At 49.0% G+C, this 13,365-nt stretch overlaps 1 long non-coding RNA gene across 1 annotated transcript; it reads right to left on the reverse strand.

Moving 5' to 3' along the window:
- Positions 1–588: 588 nt before the first annotated feature.
- LOC145518791 (uncharacterized) lies at positions 589–6,204 on the reverse strand. The gene is made up of 4 exons (XR_014063295.1): positions 3,447–6,204; positions 1,101–1,241; positions 916–1,005; positions 589–793 (listed from the first exon to the last, which is right to left on the reverse strand). It is a non-coding gene; the product is annotated as an uncharacterized LOC145518791 (long non-coding RNA).
- Between the last annotated feature and the right edge of the window lie 7,161 nt (positions 6,205–13,365).

Raw genomic sequence — 13,365 nt, forward strand, 5'->3', positions numbered from 1 at the left:
GTCAAGTGGGACCCTCTCCACCCGGAGCCCCACTACCTCCGCACTGCCCACTTCCTCGTCAGCCTCCAAAGTGGCTCCTTCGTCTCCAGTCTCTTGCCCGGTCCAAATTCCACACGTTGGTCAAAGGGATATTTCTCAGATGACAATCCGATTATGTTCTCTGACCGCTTAAATTCCTTTGGTGGGACTGTACTGCCTAATCCAGTGGTTTCTAAACCTGGTTAGTAGACCTGAGAGCATTTTAAAATTTTATTTATTTTTTAATTGGAGCAGAACTGCTTTACAGTTTAACTGTTTCTGCTGAATGACAGTGTGAATTGGCTCTGTGTCTGTGTACACATCCCCTCCTTCTGGAGCCCTTCCCCTCTCCTCCCCCATCGCACCCCTCCAGGTCACACAGAGCCCTGAGCTATACAGCAGCTCCCCACTGCCATCTATCCTACACCTGGTAGTGTATGTATGTCAATGGACCTGAGAGCTTTTTTTAAAAAAAATTAGAGATTCAGAGGACCCAAGAAAGGCCGTGTCAGGATCTCCAGCGAGTGGTAAGAGGGTAGCCCCTGCCCTGGGCCTCATTTTGAAAATCACTTGCCTTAAAAATCCACTTTAAATTCTTTTGATGCACCTTGGCCCCGACCCTCGTCCTGAGTAGCCGTCCTGAACGACCTCATCTCCCACGGGGACAACCCTTCTCTGCCCGGAGCCCTTGGCCTGCTCAATGCCTTCTCCAGCTGAAGGCGACCTGCGCCCCCAGGCGAAATCAATACCGGTCTCCCTTGGGTCTCTTCTAGACCTTGTAGTGGAGAAAATCTTCACATACCATATTGTCCCTCTAGTGCATTTTTTAAAAAGGTGCCCCTCTCTCCAGCTAGCCCGAGGCAAGTCTTAAATAGCTTTGCGCCCCTCAAGTCTCACCACAGAGCTGGCACACAATCGTGTCTCAATAAATAGGTATCAAATGCAGGACTAAATGAAGGCGAACACGAGGAAACACATTCTTTCCACCTGCAGGATTTTACAGAGATGAAATAATATGAAGAACCACCGATAATTTTTACAGTTTCTGAAATTTTAAAATTTCTGAAGCCCCAGAAACTTGCCATTTTCTGCCTGAAGTCTGACATCTCCACGTCATCACAACCGGTTTCTTTTCCCAGGATCCTCAACCAGAATCTCCAAGCAGCGCTGTCTTAGGAGAGGGAGACGTCAGCTCGGGTGCAGACAGTAAGGGACAGCTCTGTCTGCAACGATTTCAAAGACAGTAGTAAGCCAATTAAAACTCCCTCTGCTTTTTATTGGAGCTTCTCTGGTAAAGAATCTGCCTGTCAACGCAGGAGATGCAAGAGACGCAGGTTCGATCCCTGGGTCGGAAAGATCCCTGGGAGAAGGAAATTGCAACCCGCTCCATTGTTTTTGCCTGGAGAATCCCGTGGACAGAGGAGCCTGGCAGGCTGTAGTCATGGGAATGGCAACCCATTCCAGTATTCTTGCCTGGGAAATCCCATGGACAGAGAAGCCCGGCAGGCTACAGTCCAAGGGGCTGCAAAGAGTCGGACGTGACTGATCAACCAAACAACAACAAAAACTGCTTTTTATTATCACCATGTGCTGGCAATTCTAAACAATGTGAATAATAGAATTCTGCCGGTCCTCTGCCCACCAAGTAAGCCTGTCTTCTCATGTTTCTTTCTTTGTTATCATAAGTGAAGATATGTGTGATCTTTAAAGCTTTATCAATAAGAGAGAGACCTGAAATCTGTCCATGATGTTATTTCTACCTCTCCTTGACTTTCCTTGGCCGGCTTTGAAAAGACTCTTAGAATAACATAGCGATAAAAGAATTACACATTCATCCAAATGTAATATTTTTGCTTCGTTTTCTCTTAGGAGCTCACACCAACGAAGTCAGAGATGTCCAGGCCACCTCTGCCATGTTTGTATATCCTTCCTTAAGCAGACAGGTCTGTTAGAGCCTGAGATGTGGTTCTGCATAAAGACCCATGATGAGCATACCTAGCTCATTTCATTCCTCCTAAAATGCTAAAAACCAAAGAAACAAAACCGGCACAGGGCCAGGGAGAATGATAGAGGAGACAAAATAAAACTTTGGAAGCTGGAAAAGGTGGACCAGTGGTAAGCAACTTGGCTGACCTGAAAGGGCTGAATGTCACCAATGAGGGAAGCTGAGCACAGCTTGACTTGTAGCCCGGGATCCTTAAAAGATGTGGGAAATGGAAGCATGGGGATCTCAGGTGTGTCAGTCACTCAGTTATAGCCGACTCTCTGCGACGCCATGGCTCCTCTGATCATGGGATCCTCCAAGCAAGAATCCTGAAGTGGTTTGCCATTTTCTGCTCCAAGGGGTCTTCCCGACCCAGGGATCAAACCCACATCTTTCATATCTCCTGCACTGGCAGGCAGGTTCTTTACCACTGGCACCACCTGGGAAGCCTGGGTGATCTCCTTCATTGTCCTTTATTTTCTGGGGACACCTGGGTTTCCATCACTTGGAGATGGGGCTCATGCTGCCTTAAGGAGCGAGCAGCCCCACCCACACCCAGCCTTCAACAGCTGCATCCAAAGCACTCCTAATTTTTCTCCTCAGATTGCTCTCCCCTCAATCCACACGGTCTGGAAAAGATTCCTGCACCTGCCAGGGGGCTAATACTGGCTGGCAGGAGTCCAAACTAAGGTGAGTGGACCAGGAGCGCCTGCTGAGGCTGGGCAGGGCCTCCCTGGGGCTTGAAGACAGAAACAGCTGAAATTTCAAACCCCAAATGCACCTGTTCAGAGATCTTTTCTGCGCTTGCCTTCCCATAGGGGCTTGCCCTTTCTTTGTCATAGAAATGTTTTCCTATCGTTAAGATCTTTGAAGGATTTCTTTTTTTTTCTTTTTTCCGGGGACTCCTGATAAGCATGTTCCAGGCAAGAGTCAGATTTCCTTCTCCCGACACCTTGAGAAACTGTGCCTCATGTTGGCGAGCTGTCCCCGGAAAACATGCTCTCTGTGCCCTGGGCCCAGACTCCAGCCCTCTCTGCACCATCCTGGGGCCTCAAAGCCACGCTCCAAGATCAAGGGTATTCAGAGATGCGGGGAGAGTGAATCCAGCTAAGGGCCAGGGCTGCTCACTGCTTTGCAGTTGAAGCCACTTTCTTTAGGCTGGCAGGCGCAGCCTAAAACCCAGCAAACACAGAGCAGACTTGTTCAGAAACTGGGAAACAACAGTGAAGTTCTTGCAGGAGGGGCGGGGAAGGTCCTAACAGAGGGGGCTTCCCAGGGAAAGAAAGGGCCCCAGCTTTTTGCTTTCCACCAAGCTGGGTAACTAGGGCTTCCCTGGAGGCTCAGTGGTAAAGAATCCACCTGCAATGCAGGAGACTCCGGTTAGATGCCCTGACCGGGAAGATCCCCTGGAGAAAGAAATGGCAACCCACTCCAGTATTCTTGCCTGGGAAGTCCCATAGACAGAGGAATCTGGGGGGCTGCAGTCCACGGGGTCGCAAAGAGCTGGGCACGACTTAGGGAACTAAAGAACAATGACAAGCTGGGTAACTAGGTGCTCCGTAGGCTGCCTTGTGCCGAAAACGAACCAGTCAGCCCAACAAAGCAAGCCAGAGAGCAAAACCAAAAAGCAACCACCCTGCACACCAACCCACGGATCTCCTGGCGAATCCTAAGACCGCGGGGCCAGTTTGCCCGGGGCGCTCGGGTCCCCCAGGGGAGGGGCGACCTCGGCACCGGCCCCCTTTCTGCGGGCAGCGGTCACCCCTTCACCTGACTGGGAAGGCCAGCTTCTCAGGGTCGGGTGCTAGGTGTGGGTGCCAGCTCCCCAAACCAGCTCTGCCTGAGCCCCCAAGCAGCACGCCCGGGATCCCAGGCCCCAAAGCTGGGAGTGGTTTCCTAAAAGGATGACGCCGACTCCTCCCACCGTTTTAAGCCGGGGCGGGATCGGCCCAGCAGAACCGCCAAGTCAGGAAGTTTGGCAGCCGGGCTCCTCCACCCTCCCCTTTCTAAGCATCTCCTCGCTCCCCACCCCACCCCTCCGACACTCCCCTGCCCTCCGCCTCGTTGAGGTTCGCCCCCCAGAAATTCACTACGTACAGTTTGGTGTGACTTGCTCTTCAAATGAAATAAAACCCCTCATCGGCTCTTTTTCCAGTAAATTGCTTATAGCTAGATTTTCCCCCTCTGGCCGCTGCGTGGCGAGCAGGATCTTACTTCTCCGACCAGGGATCAAACCTGTGTCCCCTGCAGCGGAAGCTCAGAGTGTTAATCCCCGGACCGCCAGGCAAGCCCCACCCCTCGTCTGCTCTTAAGACTCTCTTCCGGAAGCCAAGTGTGGGTGGTGAAGCCCATTTTCTCCTCTCTGCTCCGGAGGCTGCCGGTGGACTTGGACCACTCGCTCTCGAGTCCTCATCTTTTAAGTTCCCAATTATCCTGTTTGTGAAATAAAACATATTCATTCTGGAAGAGGGAAACAGCAAGAAAGGGACGCTGCAAGGGAACTCGCCTTAGCATTTCCTCGAATTCTGAGAGGGGACCAGTTACTGAGTACCATCTTCGTTTCAGATGAAGGAGCAAGTTCAGACAGTTTGGTTTGCCCATTCAACTAGCAACAGGGGAGGTGGAATTTGAAATCAGACGGTCTGACTTGCAAGTTCAGCACTTGCAACTGGAAGAGGCCTTAGCAACCACCCTTATTAAGGAGATGAGGAGACAAGGACTTATGTCACATGACTTTTCCAAGCCCAACACAGGGAAATCCAGCCAGGCGGCAAGTATACCAGCCTACGCATGCGTGCTCAGTCGCTCAGTCATGTCTGAGTCTTTGCAACCCCATGGACCCCCACCAGGCTCCTCTGTGCATGGGATTTTCCAGGCAAGAGTACTGGAGTGGGTTGCCATTTCCTCCTCCAGAGGATCTTCCTGACCCAGGGATCAAACCCGCGTTCCTGTGGCTCCTGCATTGGCAGGTGGACTCATTACCACTGAGCCACCTGGGAAGCCTCTATCACCCTGTAGGTTTTTGTTATTTCACTTCTGTCTTCCTCCAAATGGCTTTGTTCTTTTTATCGATAGTATTGAACATGCTGCTTACTAAAGACCCTCTAACAATTCTTCAGAGGGTATAAATTATAAATAAAAAGGAGGATCCCAGATTAAATTTCAGGGTTTCTTAATTCAGATTTGGGACTTTTTCAGTTAGAACATGTAGGCTCCTACTAACACCTGCCTAAACATGAACAAAACTGTAAATGAAATGGGTGATCCCGTAGGTTCTATGGCAGTGCTGATACAATGCCATAACTTGCTGTGAGCCATCCCAGTAGAGTCAGAATTCTCTTAGAAAAATCCTTCAGCCTCTATCCTTCGTTTTATACGGAACAGCTCCTATTAGCAACTAGCTAATACTTAATTTTTAGAGACAGTTATTGTGTGCTAAATGACTTGTCTGGATTAAATCTCATTTAATTCTTACCGCAAGATGGACACTGTTACTCTACTATTTACAAGCAACAGTCCTCCTACACTAGCCTTATTAGCAATGGATTTTTAAAAATGTATTATTTATTTATTTTGGTTGCACTGGGTCTTCATTGCTGTGTGCGTTTTCTCTGGTTGCAGGGAGCAGGAGCCTCTCTAGCTGTAGCGCACGGGTTTCTCACTGCAGTGGCTGCTCTTGTGGAGCACAGACTCTAGGGCGTGTGGGCTCAGTAGCTGGGGCTCCCGGGCTTAGTCGCTCTGGGGCAGGTGGGATCTTCCCACACCAGGGATTGAGCTATGTCCCTTGCAGGCAGGTTCTTACCCACTGTACCACCAGGGAAGTCCTAGCAATGGACTAAAAATACAATTATGATGGTCCTGATGTAGACCAAGGGAACCTCGGGTTAAACAAGGGGCACCACTTCCTGGAGCACTGACATTACTTGATGGTTGCTGCTGCTGCTGCTGCTAAGTCGCTTCAGTCGTGTCCGACTCTGTGCGACCCCATAGACGGCAGCCCACCAGGCTCTGCCGTCCCTAGGATTCTCCAGGCAAGAATACTGGAGTGGGTTGCCATTTCCTTCTCCAGTGCATGAAAGGGAAAAGTGAAAGTGAAGTCACTCAGTCGTGTCCGACTCGTAGCGACCCCACGGACTGTAGCCTACCAGGCTCCTCCGTCCATGGGATTTTCCAGGCAAGAGTACTGGAGTGGGGTGCCATTGCCTTCTCCGTACTTGATGGTACCTGAAGACTTTTCCCAAAAGTTCTTAACAGAAATTTATTATGAATGCAAAACTCACATGGATTTTGTCTTTTAAGCTAAAACAAGAGATCTGAAAAAAACGTCCTGTCTGGAGGTGGAGAGGAAGGCAGCTTCAGGCTGTGTTCTTCTGTCTCAGCGAATCCTCTTTTCTTTTTCTTTAACATGGACCATTTTTAAAGTCTTTGTTGAATTTGTCACAATATTCGCTCATCCCTTGCTACACACCACATAGTCACAGACGCCATTTAAAATTATCTACCCCACAAAAAAAGTAAACAGAGGTGAAATTAATTCCAATTTACTGTATTTCACCCAATATATGCAGAGTATTATTATTCCACAAGTAACCAATATCAAAAATTACTAAGTTATTTTATATTCTTCTTTTCGTACTAAGTCTTCAAAATCTGGTGTGTATTTTACATTCGCGATCCAGACTAGCATCATGACAAGGACCCAGTGGTCACAAGTGGAAAGTGCAGCACAGGAACCATCAGGGGCTTCACCTCTTCAAGGTCTTCATCTCACAGATAAGGAAACTGAGACCCAGAAAGGCGAAGTGAGCCTCACATCTAACAATACGTCAGACTCCCAGTCCAAGGCTCTTCATTTAAAATGTGATTTTAATACCGAATACTGCATGCTTATGTTGGCTCATTTTTTAAATTAATTTTCATTGGAGTTGCTTCATTTTTATTTTTAGTCTAAGTTTTATAGTTGCTTTATTTTATATTAATTTTTAGTCTAAGACTCTGAGAAGTCTTTGTGTGTGTGTGTAGTTGATGTTCTTTTCTATAAGTATGTGTCTCATTTTAGAGTAAAACAAACAACTCCTGATTAAAAAGACTTTCAGGAAATGTTATTGAGCAGCTCTTTCAAAGGGCTAGTTTAAACATCAACAATCAAGTATGCACCCTCATCAGGATCCATTAATTTAATCCTTCTTTAGTGTTGGTCCCTCAGTCATGCCCGACTCTTTGCGGCCCCATGGACTGCAGTCCACCAAGCTCTTCTGTCCATGGGACTTTCCAGGCAAGGATACTGCAGTGGGTTGTCATTTTCCTTCTCCAGGGAATTGTCCTGACCCAGGGATCGAGCCCAGGTCTCCTGCACTGCAGCCAGATTCTTTACCGACTGAGCTATGAGAAAAGCTCTGAATCCTTCTTTAAGGGGAATGGAAAGACATGAACTTGACCAGCCTTCTGCTTCCTATGCCCACAGCAGGTTCCTGCAGCTCACAGGACATTCACAATGAGAACATAGGTGCACACCTCCCTCCAGAGGAGCAAAAGTTATTGCAGGACAATGAACAGAATCCCCATCACAAAAAATGGTGCACGGGTAAAAACACAAAAAACTTGCCTTATGAGATTATGAAACAAGTGAAAAGCAAAGCTGGCCTGTGTGGTAACTGACACCTTAAATCCCTTCATTGCATTTTTTAATAAACTCTTAAGAGATGTAATTGTAACCTGGTCCCTTGGCCACTGAAGGACCTGTTCTAACTTACTGATCTGCTGCATTTTTTTCTTTGTCAGTTGCTTTATCAATTTTATATAAAGCCAGAAATCAGGTAGATGGTATAAAACGTGCCATATCTATGAAAAAAACATGAGACGTCTTTGAGCATGAAATCCGAGAGGCGTCTGCTCGTCCTGATAAAATGATAGCATTTGGTTTACCAATATCCAGAACTCATGGAAAACAGCCATTTTAACAATCGATGGTTGTTATTTGCCCTCGCACGTACTTTGTGCTTCATTCTTTCTTCAAGCCTTCCCGAGACCCCTTTTTTCTAAAAATACATTTTTCACATCTCCCTTCGTTAAGACTCATCCACTTATGCTACAGTTTTTAAAATAACAGAATTGTAAAGAAGAAATTTGATGACCATCTTGTGTGATGATAAATTCTCCTGTGAAGCAAACTGGGTTATCCATTCCAGCATCCCCTCCCCACCCCAGCAAGCCTGGACCACGCTCACATGCTGGGCGGCAGGGGGCAGGCTCCCAACGTCGCTGCTGATGTTGGTGTCACTTGGTAAAAGAAACTAGGTTGGGCAAGACCAAGTGCCTCCTGACATTCACGCCCACCCCGGACTAGGGTACGGCTTTACACCCTGTGCGTCACTGTCGGAGATCGTCAGCTTCTCAAAGAAGCAGAGGGCGTGTTCAAGCTTAGGACTTTCCCTTGAGGAGGAGGTCAAGATGGGGGAGTAGGAAGTGGCGCTAACACCCCACCCCACAAAAGTACATCTGTATCTGGAACGATTCTCACAGGACACCACCAGAACCACCTCTTGTAACCAGCACATCTTCAAACTTTCAGTCTATACTTGGGAAGAGATGGCAACACATGTGCATATAAGCCTTGGCTTCTACCAGGTCTCCCGTTCTCCCATATTACGGTGACTTGGGGTTTTTGAGTAACGCATCAGCTGATACACGGCTGCCCAAGCACTCTGGCTAACACTGCTGTCAAACGGTCTCACGTGGGCAAAGTCAAAGCAACAGTCCAGGTTAAGATGCGCCCGTCCCCCTGGCTGGGGAGCTGTGCTGATGCCGAGGTTCTGGGGACGGAAGGCTGCAGGGGCAGCCCCGTCCCCGATGTCGCTCAGGCGTCACCGAAGAGAGGGCTGGAGGGCAAGAGTCAACCCACATCAACTCCTGGTCATCGTGGCGGGGGCAGGGGGGGCGGGGGAAGAGAGGGATGCAGTTGATGTCACAGCCCTATCTTTAAGAAACACAGTATATCATTCACTTAAGTATTTATTGAGCATTTACGATATTTTAGACACAATTCTAGGTGCTGGGACACAAAAATGAACAAAGATAAAAACCCCTGCCCGCGTGGAGCTTATTCTAGTAAGAGGTTGGGAGGTGAGGAAAAGACACACGACGCGTGTAAAAGAATTTCAGACACGTGTGTACAGGCAGAGTGCAGACACACTGTGTGCTCGGCTCCAGACCACGACACGAAGCAACTATCGCGGTAAAATAAGTTACACGGACTTTTTGGTTTCCCAGTGCATATAAAAGTGGTGGTTACGCTCAACTTCAGTCTGTGTGCATACATTATATCTAAAAAAATTCATTTAAAAATCCTTTATTGCTAAAAAATGCTAACCATCACCCGAGTTGTCAGCGAGGTGTAACCTTTTTGCTGGCAGAGGGTTTGAAAGACGGTGAGAATTACAATGCGACACCGGGGCTCAAGTGAGCAAATGGTGCTGGGAAATGGCAGTCAGAGGCGCTCAACACGGGGCTGCCACAGACTTTCAATCCGTAAAAAAAATCTCAGTATCTGTGAAGTGCGGTGACGTGGGGACAGCCTGTCCATTAGCCTGTCAGAGCAGCTTTAGAAAATCAACGCAGAGCAAAGGTCAGCAGCCCTGGAGGGGGCTCAGCTGAGGGGGCCGACCGCACGCCAGGGAGTGGTCAGGACAGGTCACTGCGAAGGGGACAGTCAGGCGTAGCAGAACCGAAACTCAGGGCAGCTCAATATACACGTTCTGGAACTGCCTCCACCAGGGGAACCGGAATCTCAGAACAAAAAGGCATGTCAGGAGATACCGAACTGGGCCGGTACCGGAAGGCACTATCCGTCCTCCTGAGACCTTCCTCTTTGGCCCAGATGATTAAATCATTAAAGACAGCGCCAAAAAAAGGGGGTTACTTAAAAAGAACAAACAAAATAAAAATACAGACACTTGTATAATACAGTACAAGTATGTGGCATTACAAGTATGTGGCAGGCCCTGTTTTAAGTACTTAATAGACTTCGATTCAAAAAAACTCCAGCTCTTTTCTTACAGCAATTGTGAGAGAGGAGTGTAATAAATCCCGACACACCCGTTAGTACTATCTCAGCAACTGTTGACCTGCTATTCTTCCTTCATCCACCGCTGTCCTTTGGGGATTCAGGAAGGATGGAGGATTTTGAAACAATCACAGGCATCCTATTCATTTCACCCAGTAAGACTTTAGTCCATACTCTGAGAGACCCGTTCTTAAGCACAAATACCACTATCACAGCTGGTAAAACCAACGATTCCTTACTATCACCTGACACCTCCTCCACGCTTAGTCTTCCCTGTTTGTCTGAAAAGAAACCCCAAACAGCCCATCTTTTTACAACTGGTTTCATCTAACCAGGGTCCAGCTGAAACCCACAGCACTGGGACATGTCTCTTAGACCTCTTTCACTTTTTATTAGACGGCTGGCTCTTTCCCTCCCCGCTGCCCTTTTTTTTTGATTCCATTGACCACATCCTCCCAGCATCGTAGATCCTGCTTCTGCGAGTTTGTGTTTCTTGTAACCTGCCAACCACAGCGAGAGGCTCCGTGGGTTGAGGTTCAGCCTTTCTGAGGAGAGGCAAGGTACCTTTTGGGTGATTCCGTGAACCTATTTTCACCCCGCCTCAGGAACACCAAGGAGTCAGTGGCTGAATTCACTCTCACTGGCCTGATCCAGCCCTGGCCACGTTCCCCCGAGCTCCAGTGTCCTTCACAGGAACCCCACGATGCAGGCGCTCTGCTGAGCTCCACACACTGGTGGCATCTGCCTGCTTCACGGGGTCAGGTTCCCACCCTTCATCACCCTGAGACTCCCGGCTCCCTGGGGGCTGTGTGGGACCCACGCGGCGTCCAAAGTCAGGAAGGCGCCTCGTATCCTCAACTGCCCCTCTGAAAGTCGCTCAGTCATGTCTGACTCTTTGTGACCCCACGGACTGTAGCCTACCAGGCTCCTCCGTCCATGGGATTTTCCAGGCAAGAGTACTGGAGTGGGCTGCCATTTCCTTCTCCGGGGATCTTCCCGACCCTGGGATCTCCCACATTGTGGGCAGATGCTTTACCATCTTAGCCACCAGGGAAGCCCAACTGCCCCTCTGGGGAACCCCCTTTCCTTGCCCCATTTAAACGCTGGCTGTCTGGAGGGCAGTGACGTCATCAGACACCACTCACCCCCCATCGGTGGCCTGCCCACCCCCCAGCCCGCGGGAGATTCAGGCATGTCTTTCACGGACACTCTAAAACCAGGCCTGTCCTAATCCAGGACAGTCCTTCCAAAATGCTGGCCTCGGTCCCCTGACCGTTTACCCTTCGATACTCTCTGCTCCCTGAGGCAGCCACTCACGCCCCCGCTGTACCGCAGACACGAGCCACAAGGGCAACCTGCGCCTGGACAGCTTTAACCGCCCGCCGCGCCCGCCCCCGCCTCCAGCTGAGGCACTCAGGCCCCAGGGACCTGCTGCCCTGTCACTGACAGCTTCACGACCCCAGGAGAGCCATGCGGCAGATGTGTAAACAGGGTAAAATTTTACCCCGAGATGATGAAGTTGCTCGGCCTTGAAATTACGAAGTAGTGATAAGAAACGCAGAAAGCGCTCAGAGAGCTGGAGATAGCTGTGCTCACACAGATGACACCCTTGCTATTCTGGAAAAAAAGGAGAAAGGGTATCGTGTGGCTACTCCAGGCGGTACGAGGGCCCCCTCCGGCGGCCGTGCCAGCAGTCACAGCAGGAAGTAGAGTGATATAGAAAGTGAAGGAAAGCTGGAAACCAAAGTCACAAAGTCCACAAGTCTTCATTTTTCAAATTCAAGCCCAGAGGTTCCCACAGCGCTTCAGCTGGGACTAAGATCTCCAGAGAACACGGGTGCGGGAGAGCTATCTTTTCTTTTGGAAACCAGCTTAAATGGTTTCAGACCCAACATTATAACCTCCCCCAGAACGTTGATAAATGCCTTTATGTCCAAGGCAACACAAACCCAAAGGATATGAAAGTTAAAAACTCCAACCAAAATGCAGGGAATGTAGCAACCTAGTCCGATTCAAGAGACAGAACACGGAGCACTCTTGTTTTATGACCACCAGTGGTTGAAAACCTTATCTATCTGACGCGGTCACAGGAAATTATACAGTGAGGATCTGCTGGAGCTGCTGATTCATGTGACCTTCACGTCATCAAAAAGTAAGCCCCAGAAGTCCAAGTCAAGCCCTGAATATAGTATGTGTATACACAACCAAATATTAGAAGATCTGTTAAGCTCTTAAAAACAACAAGGACTTTCAGAAATGTCAACCTTCAGAGCCCATGACACTCAAGATGCCCTTCGACTGAATTTTTTTACCAGCTTCTAGAAGAACTTTCTCAGCTGTTCACTTTCCGAGCTGAGAGGTTAATGAAATCATAGCCACAAAATAGGATGGGCCTGCAACCAAGAAACAGCAAGCTGCTTGCACTGAATTCAACAGAAACTCACAAAAAGGACAGATCTCCAACCAGTCTTGGTACCAAACTACAAAACTCTCCAACCTTGAGTCCACCATCAGCAAGGAGAAGCGGAAGTTGAAGAAAACTTGATGTTGGCCCCGAATGTGGACTCGCGTTTGATCAGACTCAGGCAGACGGCCGCTGCAGCGCTCGCCTCTTCACCGAGGCCAGGCTCAAACGCCGTGCTCCTGGGCTGGGGAAAGGCCTGTCCCTGAACTGCTTCATCAAAGGAAAAATAAGGACTCCAGCCGCAGAGGAGGCTGCTGTGACTCCGCGCTTCCATGAAACAACCCAGATCCCTCACAGTCAACCTTGAGAGAAGAAACACCTGCATTTTTTAGAGGATTATAAAATTGACAGAATAGAACAGAAAACCAGGTATATCAAAAGTGGACAAAATGATGTCCCGGCTTTTGGGCCAAGCGACCCCAAAAGCCCACCTCTGCAAATGGAAAAGTCACTTCACAACCAGTAATTCGGGGACACCGAACCCATCAGGTGCTCAAATTCTATTTCAATTGGAGCCAGAAAGGGACTCTGGACGTTTACCTGAGATGGGGGTCCTTCTTCCAGATCTCCTGGTGAGAGTCAAACAAGGAAAGTGGCATCAGACCCGTCCGACAAGAACGCTGCCAGTGGTGCCCGCTCAGCCACAGCTACAGCCCAGGATCCAGAGAGGGAAACGGCCACGTCAGTACGTGGTCAGAAAGAAGGCGCCTCAGGCCAGAACCCCCCTGCAGTCCCCAAACTGGGCGCGTCACAAGCCACTTCTCTTAGCAGCCTGTGATGAGGGCTGCCCAGCCGGCCGATACTGGCTTTGCCCAGTGAAACTGATTCCAAACCCAG

This window comes from Giraffa tippelskirchi, chromosome 8 (assembly GCF_054371585.1).
Source record: "Giraffa tippelskirchi isolate mGirTip1 chromosome 8, T2T-mGirTip1v1.2.pri, whole genome shotgun sequence".
Classification (NCBI taxonomy): domain Eukaryota; kingdom Metazoa; phylum Chordata; class Mammalia; order Artiodactyla; family Giraffidae; genus Giraffa; species Giraffa tippelskirchi.